Source organism: Emys orbicularis, chromosome 4, assembly GCF_028017835.1.
Source record: "Emys orbicularis isolate rEmyOrb1 chromosome 4, rEmyOrb1.hap1, whole genome shotgun sequence".
NCBI lineage: Eukaryota > Metazoa > Chordata > Testudines > Emydidae > Emys > Emys orbicularis.
In genome coordinates, this window is record NC_088686.1 from 120,378,829 (window position 1) to 120,394,999 (window position 16,171).

The 16,171-nt window shown below is 58.2% G+C and overlaps 1 pseudogene; it reads left to right on the plus strand.

The window, feature by feature from the left end:
- LOC135877808 (voltage-dependent L-type calcium channel subunit alpha-1S-like) overlaps window positions 1-16,171 on the plus strand; it is an 87,768-nt pseudogene that overhangs the window by 70,027 nt on the left and 1,570 nt on the right.

The window sequence follows — 16,171 nt, forward strand, 5'->3', positions numbered from 1 at the left end:
GGTCATCCCCCTTCGAGAAGAATAGCCCATTCTCCAGCCTGCCTCCATGGCACTCTTAAAAATGCAGCCATTGCTGAAATTTGCAGAGTGACAACCGAGGCCTCGGTGCACACTTTTCCCGAACGCTATGCCCTGGTACACGCCTCTAGGTCAGAGGCAGCTCCACTGTTCCCTCCTCCTTCAGGGGCTACTGCAGTGGAGCACCCATTGGGACACTCCTTGTAGAAGAAGGAGCGGTTACTCACCTTGTGCAGTAGCTGGAGGTCTTCAAGATGTGTGTTGTTATGGGTGCTCCACTACCCACTCTCCTTCCCCTCTGCTTTGGAGTTCTGTCTCACGGGACTTCAGGGTCGAGAAGGAACTGAGGGCAGTTCACTTGCGCAGCCCTGTTTATCCCCGGTACAGGGTAGGAGGCTGCTGGGAGGGCATGCATGGGCCGAATGGGAACGGCTACCAAAAATCTCCAGTCAGAGGCGCATGGGGCACATGCGCACCTGAAGTGGAGCACCTATAGGGACACACCTCTCGAAGACCTCCAGTTACTGCACAAGGTGAGTAACCTCTCCTTCTCTGGGGGGGATACAGCAGCCGTCGGAGCGCAGGAAGCGACACCACCCGGCAGGTAAAGACAGGAAGGTGAACCGCAATTCCATCTATTTCAAATGGCAGAGGGAAATTCGGGAGGTGGGATTGAGATGGAAGTAGGGTTGCCAACTGTCTAATCCCACAAACCCAAACACCCTTGCCCCGCCTCTTCCTGAGGCCCCGCCTCTTCTTTGAGGTGCCCCCCTCTCACTCCATCCCCCCTTCCTCCGTTGCTCGCTCTCTTCCACCCTCACTCACTTTCACTGGGCTGGGGCAGGGGGTTGGGGTGTGGGAGGTGGTGCAGGCTTTGGGCTGGGGCTGAGGGGTTCAGAGTGTGGAAGGGGGCTGCGGGCTGAGCCTGGGGCAGGAGGTTGGGGTGCAGAAGGGGGTGCGGGCTCTGGAAGGGAGTTTGCATTTGGGAGGGGGCCCAGGGCTGGGGCAGGAGGTTGGGATGCAGGCTCCAGCCGGGCGGCACTTACCTTGGGCCACTCCCGAAAGTACCCGGCATGTCCGGCTCCTAGACTGCTCCGCGTGCTGCCCCTGCCTGCAGGCACCTCCCCCGCAGCTCCCATTGGCTGCAATTCCCAGCCAATGGGAGCTGCAGAGTCGGCACTCAGGGTGGGGGGAAGCGTGTAGAGACCCTCCCTGGCTGCCTCTCTGCCTAGAAGCTAGAGGGACTTGCCAGCTGCCTTTGGGAGCGGCGCAGAGCCAGGGCAGGTAGGGAGCCTACCTTAGCCCCGCTGCGCTGCCAGACTTTTAGTAGCCTAAAATCTCCCGGATTGGCGTCAGTAGCCTCTGGGAGATCGAGCCCGATTCCAGGAGACTCCCGGCCAATCCGGGAGGGTTGGCAACCCTAGATGGAAGCTGGGAAGGCCGTCAGGGTCAGCACTTGTAAAAAGGTGCCCTTGCATTTTTAATGGCCATAAATGGCCAAGGCAACAGTTTCGTATCTCAAAAACCAATAGCCTCGTCCACATGGTGACCCCTAACAGCCCTCTCTTAGGGCACTGACTACTTCCCATGTTACCAAAGCTGTTTCCTGTAGCATCCACAGCCAGGCCAGACTGTTCCCTGTTTAGCATGTTAAAGCCCAAGCTCACAGCCCAAGATAGCCATCACAGCATGCTGAGTGAGCCCCCTCCCTAGGCTCACCCCTCCCATTTTTCTAGGCTTGTCCCAGTTTCAACAAGGCCAGGGCGTGTCATCCCATCCTGCCGCCTCCCACTCTTCAGGCACCATGCCAGGACAGAGCCACAAAGTCAGGATGACAAGAGACAGTGGTTTTTTTCCCGAATGAACCTAACGCAAGTGGTGGGAACACAGACGCAGCTGCGAGGGGAACCCCGAGTGCTCTAGAAAACACGGATGGGCCTTCACGCGGGTGACCGCTGACAGGATGGATTTCACCCACTGCATCTTGGCTTTCCCTTTAGCCATTGGCTGTGTGCGGTGTTCCCTCGGGGCGGAACGAATGGATCGGTGGTTTGTTTCCCCACAGGTAACTTTGAGCAGGCCAACGAGGAGCTGAGGGCCATTATCAAGAAGATCTGGAAGAGAACTAGCATGAAACTCCTGGACCAGGTCATTCCACCAATTGGAGGTGCGTCTTTGCCATGCTCCCTGGCTTATTTCTCCCCGGCACCCTCTGCCTGCCCCCTCCGCTGCCCCACACCACTCGGACGGGGGCTGGGTATAGCCACTGGGCAGTGTTAATGGCCTCACTTGGCTTTCTCCCCTCCAGAGGATGAGGTGACCGTGGGCAAGTTCTACGCGACCTTCCTCATCCAGGAGCACTTTAGGAAGTTCATGAAGTGCCAGGAGGAGTATTATGGGTATCGGCCCAAAAAGAACGCCATTGCTATCCAGGTCAGTGCAAACAGGTCTGGGGATCCCAGCCGCTCCTCTTGCCTGGATAAAGCAGCCAGCTTGTCCCTCCTGCACAAGGGCAGGGCAGGGCTCAGGGGGCAGAATTGCCTAGTGGATAGAGACCCGGGCTCGGCCACCAGCGCCGCTGGGCAAGTCATTTCCCCTCTCTGTGCCTCAGTTCCCCCAGCTGTAAAATTGGGATAGGGACACTGACCTCTGTGGTAAAGCACATTGGGATCTCCTCGTGAAAAGTGCTTCACAAGAGCTAGGTGGTGGTGTTGTTATATGCTGGGCAAGGTGGGAAGCAGGCCTAAGTATTTGAAGGTGTCGGTACGAGACTGGCCGAGGAATTCTCGAGGATGGCTGGAGAGGAAGCACTGGGACGGAGCTGAACAAAGGGAAATGGAGACAGGGGAACAGTCTGTGGGTGGAAGCTCTGTCCCTTAGAACACTGGAAATGGGGCTGCACAAAGGGTACGTTGCATGGGCGAGCCCGTGGATGACCCCAAACAGGTCTCAGTGTGTAAGTGAGGGGACCTCATGTTAAGAAGAACAGTCCTGAAACGGAGGAGGCTGGCCCGGCCTAAGGGAGCGCTTGGAGGCTGCCTCCTCGGGGCCTGGCAGTTGGTCTCTGCTGCACACAGCTTGGACTGGGGCCTTGACTGAGCTCTGGGCTTTCAAGGGCTTCCCATGATGGAATCTCAGAGCTGGTGCCCTCACATCACCCTTCCTGCAGCCCTGCTCCTTCCACGAGAGCCCAGGCTCAGTCTCTACTGAGGCAGCGCGCTCTAGAGGAGTAAGCACAGTGGTGAGCAGCAGGACTCCTGGGTTCTTTCCCCGCTCTGCCACTGACTCGTGTAGCCATGGGCAAGTCACTTCCCTCCTGTCTGCCTTGGTTTCTCCACCCATGAAATGGGGACAAAGAGGCAGGGACAAGGGGAAGGTCTGAGGCTCGTGTCGCTCCCTGCCCCCCCTTCTGGCTGATGGAACGAACAGCCCCACGCAAGAGTTTCAAACTGGAGTCCAGTCTCCCTGCATCAGAGGTCCTGGGGGGCATGTCCCGAGCACAGAGGACTCCTCCCCTGGGGAGATGGGGGCATTTCTCTTGTCCAACCTGGAATGCAGCCATGTCTCGGGGTTCCCATGGCCTCCCTGCGGGGTGTAGGATCATCTGTCCCTGGGTATTAAATCCAATTCCAACATGTGCAAGGTGAGATGTGCCAGCCCCCATGGCCCTGCGAGAGGGGCAGAGATGCCGCTGCCCTAGAGAGACACCCCCCACCCCACGGCTCAGCCCGTTTACCCTCCTCCAGCCCCATTGTGTGAAGTCCCCCTTTTCTCCACACCCAGTGCACAGAGCTAGCGCCGTGGGAGAGGCTGCTGAACCAGCAGGCACCAGAGCGCCCCCTTTGGGAAGTAGGCAGGGCAGCCTGGGCTCGGTGAAGGCAGTTGCGGGGCCAGGGCTGAGGGTTCGGGGAAGGAAGCTGGAGCTGCCAGGCCACCGGGCTTTGCTGAGCCTCCTTCTCCCCTTGCCCGGTGAGGAAAAGCTCGCCCTGCCACCAGCAGCCCCATGAGCGACCTCCCCATCTCTGTCCATCCCACCAGGCCGGTCTGAGAAGCATCGAAGAGGAAGCCGCGCCCGAGATACACCGAGCGATCTCTGGGGACCTGACCGCCGAGGAGGAGCTGGAGAGGGCCATGATGGAGGCAGCGATTGAGGAAGGGATATACAGGGTGAGCACAGTGGGAGGTACCACCCTCTAACCCCACACATACCAGCCCCACCGTCTGTGTCCCATGCAGAGCCTAGCACACTGAGAGGTGACTGCTGCAGACAGGGTAGGGGCCAGCCAGCAGGTGCCAGGGGTGAGTGATGATGCCCAAGATCATAGTCATATTGTCATGGCCGCTTGGTGCCAAACGCTTGGGCAGGACCCAGCTCTGTGTGAGCACGTGAGTTGGCTGGGGGGCACAAAGCCACTAGCACGGGAGATGCCACAGTCCGTGGAGATGGGCCTGATCACAGAGGAGAGTGTCAGTCACAGGAAACCACGTCACCGACTGGCTAAGTGGGTCCTGGGTCACCGTCTCCTCTGTTCCCAGGCGTTAGGGTGGGCAAAGTTTTTGGCCCGAGGGCCACATCTGGGTATAGAATTGTATGGCAGGCCCTGAATGCTCACGAAATTGGGGTTGGGGTGCGGGACGAGGTGAGGGCTCTGGCTGGGGGTGCGGGCTCTGGGGTGGGGCCAGAAATGAGGAGTTCAGGATGTGGGAGGGGGCTCCGGGCTGGGTCGGGGGGGTAGGGTGCAGGGGGTGTTGAGAGCTCCGGCTGGGGGTGCGGGCTCTGGGGTGGGGCTGGGAATGAGGGGCTGGGAATGGGGTGTAGGAGGGTGCTCTGGGCTGGGACCGAGGGGTTCGGAGCGTGGAAGGGGTATCAGGGCTGGGGCAGGGGGTTGGGGCATGGAGGGGGGGCTTAGGGGTGCAGGCTCCAGGCGGCACTTACCTCAAGCGGCTCCCAGAAGCAGCGGCATGTCCCCCCTCTGGCTCCTATGTGGAGGCACGACCAGCCCCATCTGCAGGCGCCGCCCCTGCAGCTCCCATTGGCCGTGGTTCCCGACCAATGGGAGCTGCGGGGGCAGTGCTTGGGGCAGAAGCAGTGTGCAGAGCGGAGTCCCCTGGCTGCCCCTACGCATAGGAGCGGGGACATGCTGCTGCTTCCAGGAGCTGCGTGGAGCGGCCCCTGACCCTGCTCCCTGGCTGGAGTGGGGCAAGCCCCAGACCCCGCTCCCCAGCAGGAACTTGAGGGCCGGATTAAAGCGGCTGGTGGGCCAGATCCGGCCTGGTGTAATGATAACCATGGCAACCCAGGTTGCCAGCAGTCTGTGACAGTGTCCTGCCCAGTCTCACTCCTCAGGGAATCCCTCGCGTTCAGAGCTGCCTGTGAGTATGGGAGGGTTTATCTGGTAGGAGAGGCAGTGCTGCCTAGTGGATGGGCTGGGACTGGGCTGCAACTCAGGAGACCTGGGTTCTATTCCCAGCTCTGCCATGGACCTACTGGGTAACCTAAGGCAACTCACTTCCCTGCTCTGTGCCTCAGTTTCCCCCACTGTGAAGTGAGGAGCTGACCCCCCTATTTATAAAGTGCTTTGAGAACAGCTCTGTAAGAACTGGGACTGTTACTACTGCTGCCCTGCTGTGCATGATCTTAAATTCAGCCACCATGACTGGCCTTTGCTGGCTCACCATGGGTCCAAACCCATCCGGACCGTCGGGCAGCATGTGCCTCGGGCAGCATGTGCCTCGGGCAGGGAAGCCTCGAGAAGCACCACTGTCAAGGCCCGCTCTGACCTCTCCCCTCTTGGTTCCAGAGGACGGGTGGCTTGTTCGGTCATGTTGACTCCTTCATGGAGCGGAACAGCCCCCTGCAGCCCCACGTGACCAGCCAGAGACCCCTGCAGTTCACCGAAGTGGGGAGTGAAGACTTGGACTCCCCTGTCTTCCTCGATGACTTCTCCCCGGACAGGAACACCAACACCAACAACAGCAACACAGCCACACGGTAATGCTCGGCGGTCGGAGACAGCCCCCCAGGGCGCGTGGCGGCGGGGGCCACAAGGCAATGTGCTGTCTGTATAAACGGCGCAGTCTCCATAAGAGAGGAACCCGACTGCGCGGCTGCTGTGACTTGGGGAGCAGGGGGAAGCTCGGCGCTCGGGGACTGTGAGCCCGGGTGCAGCCGTGGGTGCTTGTGCGTGCGTGCACATGTGAGTGTGCACCCGTGCATATGTTTACTCTTGTGTGGGTCGGGCCAGACACTGGCCACCTTACTCCCCTTTAACCATGGGAGGGTGCAGTTTCTGCCTTCAGGTCTCAGGCAAAAACAGATGCCTGCATTGCCCAGGTCTCATTTACAGAGCATGGCACATGCCTCCCCATGGCCAGGCAGCTTCACCCCTTCACCAGTGGTTCTCAACCTATTTATCATTGTGGCCCACAAAGTGTTACCTGGGCCACAGGCTAAGAACCACAGGGCCTCCCATCTAACCCCCCCACAAACCCCTATGCTCAGTGCCCTCCGCCCACAGACCCCTCCACAGAGTGGGGGCAGAAGCGGAGAATTGGATGTGGGGTGTGGGGCAGGGACCCCAACCTGGACGCTGCTGTGCGGGGACCCCTAACCCCGACCCCCACTGTGTGGGGCTGGGGGGCAGCCAGGACCCTGACTCCAGACCCTGCCAGGACCCCACTGTACAGGGCCCAGCAGCAGCCGTCTGCCTGGACCCTGCCACGCGGTAGCTAGTTGCCTGGTCCCAGGGCCCGCCTTGTGGCCTCTATCACACAGCTGAGCGGGCCGCAGCTGTGTACTAATTGGGCTGCATGCGGCCCGCCTAGGGTGACCAGACAGCAAGTGTGAAAAATCGGGACGGAGGGTGGGGGGTAATAGGAGCCTATATAAGAAAGAGACCCAAAAATCGGGACTGTCCCTATAAAATCGGGACATCTGGTCACCCTACGCGGGCCACGGGTTGAGAACCGCTGTTCTACACTGTGCTTCCCATAGGGCACACGCGGGGTTAAGGAGAATACAGCGCCTCTTAAAAAAAGTGGGAGCACAGTCAGGGCCGGCTCCAGGGTTTTGGCCGCCCCAAGCAGCCAAACAAACAAACAAACAAAAAAGCCGCAATCGCGATCGCAATCTGCGGTGGCAATTCGGCGGGAGGTCCTTCGCTCCGAGCAGGAGTGAGGGACCGTCCGCTGAATTGCCGCCGAACAGCTGGACGTGCCGCCCCTCTCCGAAGTGGCCGCCCCAAGCACCTGCTTGGTAAGCTGGTGCCTGGAGCCGGCCCTGAGCACAGTGCCTTTGAAAGCGACTATCCCAGTACAGCCGGCGCAGATCCTGTTTAGACCAGCAGATGTCAGACTAATCCCAGCAACAGGCACGGTGCAGCTGCCAGGCTGTTTTACCCCAGAGGAAGATGTGGCCCCAGATTATTGGTGGGGCACTCGAACAGAGCAGAGAGCGATTTAGAGCAGCAGCGAGCAGAGCCGCTCTGACACCGGGGGCGGCTCAGCCCCACTGCGAATCGGGCCGCGTGATTTCAGGCGCCCAGGCTAAAGCTCTGGTCACAGACTAGTTCTGTGCGCAGATGTACAGCTTTTGTGAAGCCCCGGACAGCTGTAGGTGCAATGAATGGCGCCTGCTGGCAGACTGCCCCTCCAAGGCTGCCCCTGTGACTGTTATCCATATGGACGCTGCAAGGACCTTGGGCTGGCCCCAGGGCTGGCATAAGCAGCGTGACTCCTTTGGCCTGAGCCCAGTTGTGCCCATCTGCATGTGGCTTTCGGTTTCCCAAACACTTCTTCGCTCCCTCTGGCCCTGGCGGTGATGTTCTGTAGTTAGACAGCTCCAGAGAGTGCAGAAAAGACACAGCCACCGCCCAGAGCGCTTGTAATTGAAGCATGACATGCCCCTGGCAGGGTCATCAGCAGGGGTTGGTTGAGGAGGCGAACCTCGGATCTGAACGCATCAGCTGCTACTGCTTTAAGGCCTGTAGCTCAGCAGCAGCAGACCCAGGAATATCTTTGCATGGTCCAGCCAGCAGGGGGCGATAGACTGCAGCGTTGTGCTAGCCCGGGGCCCGGACACCTGGACAAAACAACACAGGAGGGACAGAAACAGGAGGGCGGTGAAATGGGGGGACAAGGGTTACCCCACAAACATAACTAGGTTGCCCTCATGAGTCCTTCCGCTATCCGTCCTGGTGGGTGCTCCACCGTAGGATGTGTGCGCCCTGGACTGGAGCCTGCGACGTCGTGCTGGTGGGCCTGCGCCGGCTCCGAGCGACGGGATACAGGGAGGCGAGAGCCCACCGCCACTCAGTTCCTTCTCAGCCGCCTGTGGCTCGAGACCGAGTTTTCGGTGGGTAGCTGTGTTCTGCTTCCCGCCTTTCTCTCACCTCGGGAAAGACTTTTCTCGCGTATTTTCGTTTCTCATTTGTTTTCCTGCCCTATATTTTATTTTCATTTGTATTTCATCTGGCACGTTTCTGTGCTCTGGGAGAGGGGGTTCCCCATCTACTCCTGCACCTTTCTTTGTGCCGATCAATCTGTCGTGCCTAACACCCCAGGGGCTAAGCCCTTCCAGACTTGCCACAGGTCTTTTCCCCACACTGACGGACATTGGAGTTACCTACGGTGTTTGGGGAACTCCCCCATCCCCTCAAAGTGTGTGATCTGTCTGGGGTTTGGGGGCAGGCCCCAAAATGACAGGGAGACGAGACTAGCAGTCCTGTTAATGGGACATGCTCTAGCTCTGGAGAGGTCCGCTTCCCCCAAGGCATTAGCACTGGCTCCTTCAGGCATCAGCCCAGCCTCAGCTGGGACCACGGAGACAAAGCCTTTGAAGAGGAGAAAGCACTCCTTCCCATCCAGAGACAGGGAGAAAAGGGGTAGATCACCTCATAAGACCCACTCTCAGGAGCCCTCGTGTCCATTAAGGGTTACCGTAGAGGCTCCGACTGAGTCCGGTATCGAGGTGTCGGTACCATGTACCTGATCCTCCGTGGCACCATGATCCGCATGGGGCTACCGCACATCCCTTGGCATCGGCTTCTGACCCCAGCTCTGAAGTGATACAGGACCCTGCATCCGCCTCAGTACTGCAGCAGTCTCCATCTCAAGGTCCACATTTTCACCTCTGGCTGTCAGCGGCTGTCAGTGCCCTCCAGCTCCTTCCAGGTTTCAGTTATCTGAAGATCTCATCATTTCGGATGAGCCTGACGCCATTGCTATGGGATCCGTCAGAGCCTCCTCACCAGTACAGCCCAGGCACCTGCAGGCCAAAACCCACCCAAGCCTCCAGCAGTCAGCATCCGCCACATTACCTGAGCCATCACGTAGCCTCTCAGGTCTCGGTACAGGAATCCTTCCTGGTGCCATACCATCCGGCTGCCAAGGGTCCCTGTACCAAGGAGGACCCTAGAGAACCCGCCAGGTCTCACAGACCCAGAGACGATAACTGTCATTGGGGACACTCTCCCTGTTCCTCCCCCCCATCAATGGGAGTCCTGGGGGCCATTTTGGTGACCAGTTCCACAGGATGCCAAGAAGAGATTACAGGCACCCACTGGTCCCATGCCATCCATGGCAAGCAGCTGTCTCTCTCCCAGTACCATGCACGTCTTCGGTACCGGACAATACACAGCAGGAGTCAGAGCCTCCACCTGAGGAGGTCTCACCTCCTTCAGCTGAGTCCTCTTCATCTGTGGCCGAGGCGGTAACGCCACCCCAGCCCTCCTCTGCTGATGAGTTCGAAACATTCCAGGAACTCATGAAGAGGCTGGCAGACTCTCTCCAAATCCCGCTAGAGGAAGTCCAGGAGTCATAACATTCTTTGGTGAATATCAATCCCCAAGGAAAGATTGCTCCGCCCGTTAATGAGGCATTGCTATCCCCAGCACAATTCCACCCACCTGAGAGAGATCTGATAAGAAGTACTACATCCCACCAAAGGGGAGGGAGCACTTCTTTTCCCACCCTCGCACTAATTCCTTAGCAGCCAATGAAAGGAGCCGTCAGACTCGATCTAGACCCTCTCCAATAGACAATGAATCCAAGAGACTGGACGTATGGGGCAGAAAGCAACTCACCAGCTGCTCTTCAATTCCGTAGTGGCAATTTCGGGCCTGGGTGGTGAAATGGGACTTTACCACATACTCAGAACGTACACACTTCATTGAACATCTGCCACAAGACCAAAGAGACCGGTTTCAGTCCAGTGTTGTGGAGGTCCCATCCTTCCTCCTCCTGGGGCCAATCAAGCTGGTTCCAACAGCATCCATCAGGAAAGGATTCTATTCCAACTACTTCCTAGTTCCCGCGAGAGACGGAGGCGGGAGGCCGATTCTTGACCTCAGAAACTTGAGCAACTAAGTTCTAGCACAACAGTTCAGCATGGTGACACTCGCTCCCATTCTCCCATTGTTGGATCCAGGACACGGGCTCGTCGCCCACGACCTACAGGACGCCCATCACCACAAGTGTTTGCTTTGCTTTGTAATTGGACCATGATCAACATCAAGTTCTCCCCTCCGGACTCTCCACGGTGCCGAGGGTGTTTACGAAGTTCCTCTTGGCAGTAGTAGCTGGTCTCTGTCAATGGGGGATCTTGGTATTCCCATATTTGGACACCTGGTTGATCAGGGGTTGATCACTCCAAGAGGTCCAACCAGCCATGGCCAAGGCGTTAACTAGGACTTTGCATCAATCACAAAAAATTGATACTAACTCCAGTGTAAAGGATAAACTGCATAGGAGCCACTCGAGCCCACAACAGCAAGAGCCTATCTATTCTGGGAGACATCTTCCACCCTACCTGGCCTAATCTTGGTGCTACAGTTCAGCCCATAAACAATCATGAGGGCTCGTCTTCCACTCTTGGGACATACATCCTCCTGCACGTTCATGACTTCCTATGTGAGACTCCATCTCAGATGTCTCCAGGATGTGGTTTAGAACAGTAAATATCCCAGACAGACACCACCTGTCCAAAGGGGTCACGGTGCCTCAGAAGGTGTTGGATTCCCTTACATGACAGAAAGACCCACATAGGGTCGGTGTGGGAACCCCATTCTTGCATCGCACACCATCAAAGATCCTCATGACAGATACGTCCTCTCTGAACCCCAGGGCCTGGCTCCCGAATGGTTCTCTCGACCATGGAGTTAACTCATTTGGCTGCAGTTCAGTCAGTTCGTTTGGCAGATGGCCCAGTACCGGCAAGACTTATCTCCGGAATGGAAACACTTTCACTCTTGATGCTCTCTTTCTTCTTCCCAAGCCCTAGAAGTTTCCCTTTCCAAAATACTTGACCGCCAGCTGGAATTAAAGATACAGGGTCTCTCCGTGAGCTTTGTTAGAGTGCAGGTGGCTGCTCTCACAGTTTTCCAGTCACCCATCTAGGGCTTCTCGGTTTTTGCCCACCCTGTCACAGCCAGATTCCTCCAGGCTCTATACAATTGGTTTCCTCCTGTTTGGGACCCAGTGGGACCTCAACCTGCTTCTTAATGCTCCAAGGAAAGTCTCCTTTGAACCAACAACCACCTGCTCTCTCCTCCATATCGCCTTCAAAATTTCATTCCTGGGCGCCATTACTTCAGCAAGACGAATTGGAGAGCGGGGGGCACTCCTGGCTGACACACCATATCCCACCCTTTCATAGGGACAAGGTTCTACTGTGTCCCCAGCCCTATTTTCTTCCTAAGGTCTCCTTGGAAGATCACATTAACCAGGAGATTCGCCTGCCAGTGTTCTACCCACATCCTCAGGCCTCCAGAGAGGTCTCAAGCCTTCATTCGCGCTTGGATGAATGGATGTTCGATGGGCCCTTGCCTTCTCTGTGGACAGGACTAGGTCCTTGAGGGCCTCTCCCAGGCTACTTGTGTTGCTAACAGAATGAATGAAGGGCCAACCTGTTCCTAGTCCATACAGGGGTTGTCTGTGTGTTGCAGGTTGTATTTTAACCTGTTATGACAGAATGGGGGTGCGTCCCCCCCCGCCCCCCACGGTGACAGCACATTCCACTGGAACTCAGTCCACATCCAGTACGTTCCCATAGCAGAAATCTGCAGGACTGCGACTGGTCTTCTGCCAGCCCTGTGCCAAGCATGTGCCATGTCCCCTGCTTCCAGAGAGGACGCTGCCTTTGGTGATATCGTTCTCCGAACAGTCCTTGACTCACCTCTGTGGCATGCCCCTCCTCTCTGAGTTACTGCTCTGGAGTGCCCTGCAGTGGGGCGCCACAGGGACATACGCTCGACGAAGAAGGGACGGTGACTTACCTTACATAACTTGAGTTCTTCGAGATGCTTTGTTCCTATGGGTGCTCCACCTTCCCGGCCTCCTTCCCCTCCGCTGCAGATACGTCGCCCCGTTTCCCTCCTTCAGAGTACAAGGTGTGACTCTGTGCAGGCCTGCCAGCACGACTGCCGTCTCCGCATGCACATCCTATGGTGGAGCACCCATCGGGCCAGAACATCTCAAAGAACCCAGGTTTCAGAGGGGTAGCCATGTTAGTCTGTGTTCACCCCTGTTGATATTCACCCCTTCTTGTCCTCTGTTGGGAATGGGCCACATTCACCCTAATTGAATTGGCCTCGTTAGCACTGACCCCCCACTTGGTAAGGCAACTCCCATCTTTTCATGTGCTGTATATTTATACCTGCCTACTTTTTTTCACTTCATGCATCTGATGAAGTGGGTTCTAGCCCACGAAAGCTTATGCCCAAATAAATTTGTTAGTCTCTAAGGTGCCAAAAGAACCCAGGGTAAGTCACCTCTCCTTCTTCACACTTAGTGATGCTGTCCTGTCTGTCCCCATTCACCTCATCTATCTATCTATCTATCCCAAGACAGACCCTTCCATCATGTATCCATCCATCTGTCCATCTTACACATCCATCCATCCATCCATCCATCCATCCAGTACCTAGAGTGTCTGTCTGTCCAGTCATTGGTTCTCTCTCTAATACAAGTGGTGTTTGTGCTGTTTTTATTAATATGATTGGGTGGGGGGTGATTATGGCGGGGAGGAGATGAGCCCAGAGGTGCTGAAGAAGAGGATGGAGGGTAGAGGAGGGAGGGGAGGAGCCCAGAGGTGCTAAAGAAGAGGAGGGAGGGTAGAGGAGGGAGGGGATGAGGCCAGAGGTGCTGAAGAAGAGGAGGGAGGGTAGAGGAAGGAGGGGAGGAGCCCAGAGGTGCTGAAGAAGAGGAGGGAGGGTAGAGGAGGAAGGGGAGGAGACCAGAGGTGCTGAAGAATCGGAGGGAGGATAGAGGAGGGAGGGGAGGAGACCAGAGGTGCTAAAGAAGGGGATGGAGGGTAAAGGAGGGAGGGGATGAGACCAGAGGTGCTGAAGAAGGGGATGGAGGGTAGAGGAGGGAGGGGAGGAGTCCAGAGGTGCTGAAGAAGGGGATGGAGGGTAGAGGAGGGAGGGGATGAGACCAGGGGTGCTGAAGAAGGGGATGGAGGGTAGAGGAGGGAGGGGATGAGGCCAGAGGTGCTGAAGAAGAGGATGGGGGGTAGAAGAGGGAGGGGAGGACACCAGAGGTGCTGAAGAAGAGCATGGAGGGTAGAGGAGAGAGGGGAGGAGGCCAGAGGTGCTGAAGAAGGGGAGGGAGGGTAGAGGAGGCAGGGGATGAGGCCAGAGGTGCTGAAGAAGAGGATGGAGGGTAGAGGAGGGAGGGGAGGAGCCCAGAGGTGCTGAAGAAGGGGATGGAGGGTAGAGGAGGGAGGGGATGTGGCCAGAGGTGCTGAAGAAGAGGAGGGAGGGTAGAGGAGGGAGGGGAGGAGACCAGAGGTGCTGAAGAAGAGGAGGGAGGGTAGAGGAGGGAGGGGATGTGGCCAGAGGTGCTGAAGAAGAGGATGGGGAGTAGAAGAGGGAGGGGAGGACACCAGAGGTGCTGAAGAAGAGCATGGAGGGTAGAGGAGGGAGGGGAGGAGGCCAGAGGTACTGAAGAAGGGGAGGGAGGGTAGAGGAGGGAGGGGATGAGACCAGAGGTGCTGAAGAAGAGGAGGGAGGGTAGAGGAGGGAGGGGATGAGGCCAGAGGTGCTGAAGAAGAGGATGGAGGGTAGAGGAGGGAGGGGATGAGGCCAGAGGTGCTGAAGAAGAGGAGGGAGGGTAGAGGAGGGAGGGGATGAGGCCAGAGGTGCTGAAGAAGAGGAGGGAGGGGAGGAGCCCAGAGGTGCTGAAGAAGAGGATGCGGGGTAGAGGAGGGAGCTGTGGTGGACAGAGGGCAGGAGGAAGTTAGGGTCTCGCATGGTGACTGACGCTTGTGAATGGAAGCCCTTGGAGGGGTGGCTGGGTGATGGTCCCTGCGCCAGCCTGACGCTCTTTCCTGTCCCTGACAGGATGCAGTACGAGGACGAGCTGCGCAGGGAGAGGATGCTGCCGGCATCCTGCCAGCCACAGCCACAGCCACACTCTGCCCTGGGTCAGTACCTGCAGCATCGTCGCACCGGGCACTTCCTGGCCTTACTGGGAGGGGTGTCCTGGGGGGGCAGTGTCATGGCCTGGGGAAACTCCCAGCTTGCCAGATGGGCACAGGGTGGGACCCCATGTTTCACCAAGTGGCCTGGAGGATGGACCCTCTTTTGTCAGAGGGTTGGGAGGGAGGCCCCTCTTTTATTGGGGGGACCCCATAAGGCGTGGAAGGGAGGGGCCCCATTTTATGTGGGGGTGGGACTCCATTTTTCACCAAGGCAGCTGGTGAGCCCCCTTTTATCGGGGAGCAGGGGCTGTCTCTTCATGGCCCTAAGGATGAACTAAGCAATAGAAAGAGAAGCCAACACTGGAATTCCCTGCAGCAGCGAATGCAGATAACCTCCTTCCCTAGGGATGCCAGTTCTGGGGGGGGGGGTCCTTTTCCCAGGGCGCCATGGCCCTCAAGGGGAGGTGAAGCAGGAGGCTGAATTTCCTGGGGTGCTGCAGGCTGAGTTCCCCCTCAGCCGGCAGAGACAGGAGGTCGTGGTTCCCAGGAGGGGTCATCCAGGTCTCCGTTTTCCCATCCCCATGTGCAGGCCTCACCGGGGGCAGGGGCGGGCTGGGTGTAAGGCCGAGGGAAGGCCCGTGCTCAGCTCTTTCCCTGTGAGCAAGGGGCGCATCCAGTTCCCTCTGCCTCTCTCGGGGGGTTGCCGGGGAGGGGGCTGGCCCAGGGCTGGCTGGGGCATGTGCACAGGACCTCCAAGTGCACCAGCTCTGCTTCCCCAGCCCCCGCACTAGTCAGCCCCTTCCCAGCTGGCACCCCCTATGCCTCAGGGCCACAGCAGTGCCCTTCCCGTGGGCTCCCCACGTGACGCCCCCGTTCCCTTCCCCTCAGGCCACAACCGCTCCTTCCGCCTGGAGAAGCGGCAGCGGTGGCTGGACAGGAGGCGTGCAGCCAGTGTCGGCGGATGCCCGGGATTGGAGCTGCAGGTAAATGGTGCTGGGATATCATTTGGCTCATCTGCGGCGGGGGGAGGCTAGTCCCCCTCCCACTTTGGGCTGGCCAAGACAACTGTGCACTAGAGGCACCGGGTCCCCCGGGGCCAGCTAGCAGGAGATCCCAGCTTGGCATCTGCCTCGTGCGCTGCGTCCACCCCAGCCTGGTTGGCCCCTGGGAAGCAGAACGGAGCCTGCACTCCTGGCCTATCCGCAGCAGAGACGCGGCCATGGGGCTGGAGGAAGCTGGGGGTGTCCCGGTGTCCAGCCACAAGCCCCCCGAATGGCTCAGGCGCAAAGACCCTCGTCTCCGGCACCCCTGCCCTCTTCCCAATGGCAACTGGAACGGCCCACAGGGCTGGAGCCTCTGCCGGGGCCACCGGTGGCCAGGAGTGGGGATGGGCGTACCAGGGAATGGAGCACTGGGGGGCGGGGGTTGTGCCTTGTTATATCCAGGTAATCACGGCTCCGCTATGTAAGGAGATGAGGCTCTGTAGCCTTGCCCCTTCTCTGCCCATTTCCCTGTCCTCTTCCGCCCTGTGCTCCAGAGGAAAGAAGGCCCCTGGGGCTATGGATGGGGCTGTTGCTAGCCTGGGGGAGTTGGCCATTGACTCTACAGGAGCCAAGTTCAAGTGACTGGGCAGTATCCTGGAGCTCAGAGCTTGGTCCCTGCTCTAGTGCCCAGCCAGGCAGGACTGGCCCTCGGGTTCTGTACCATCGCCAATGATCGCCACCTCTCCTTAAA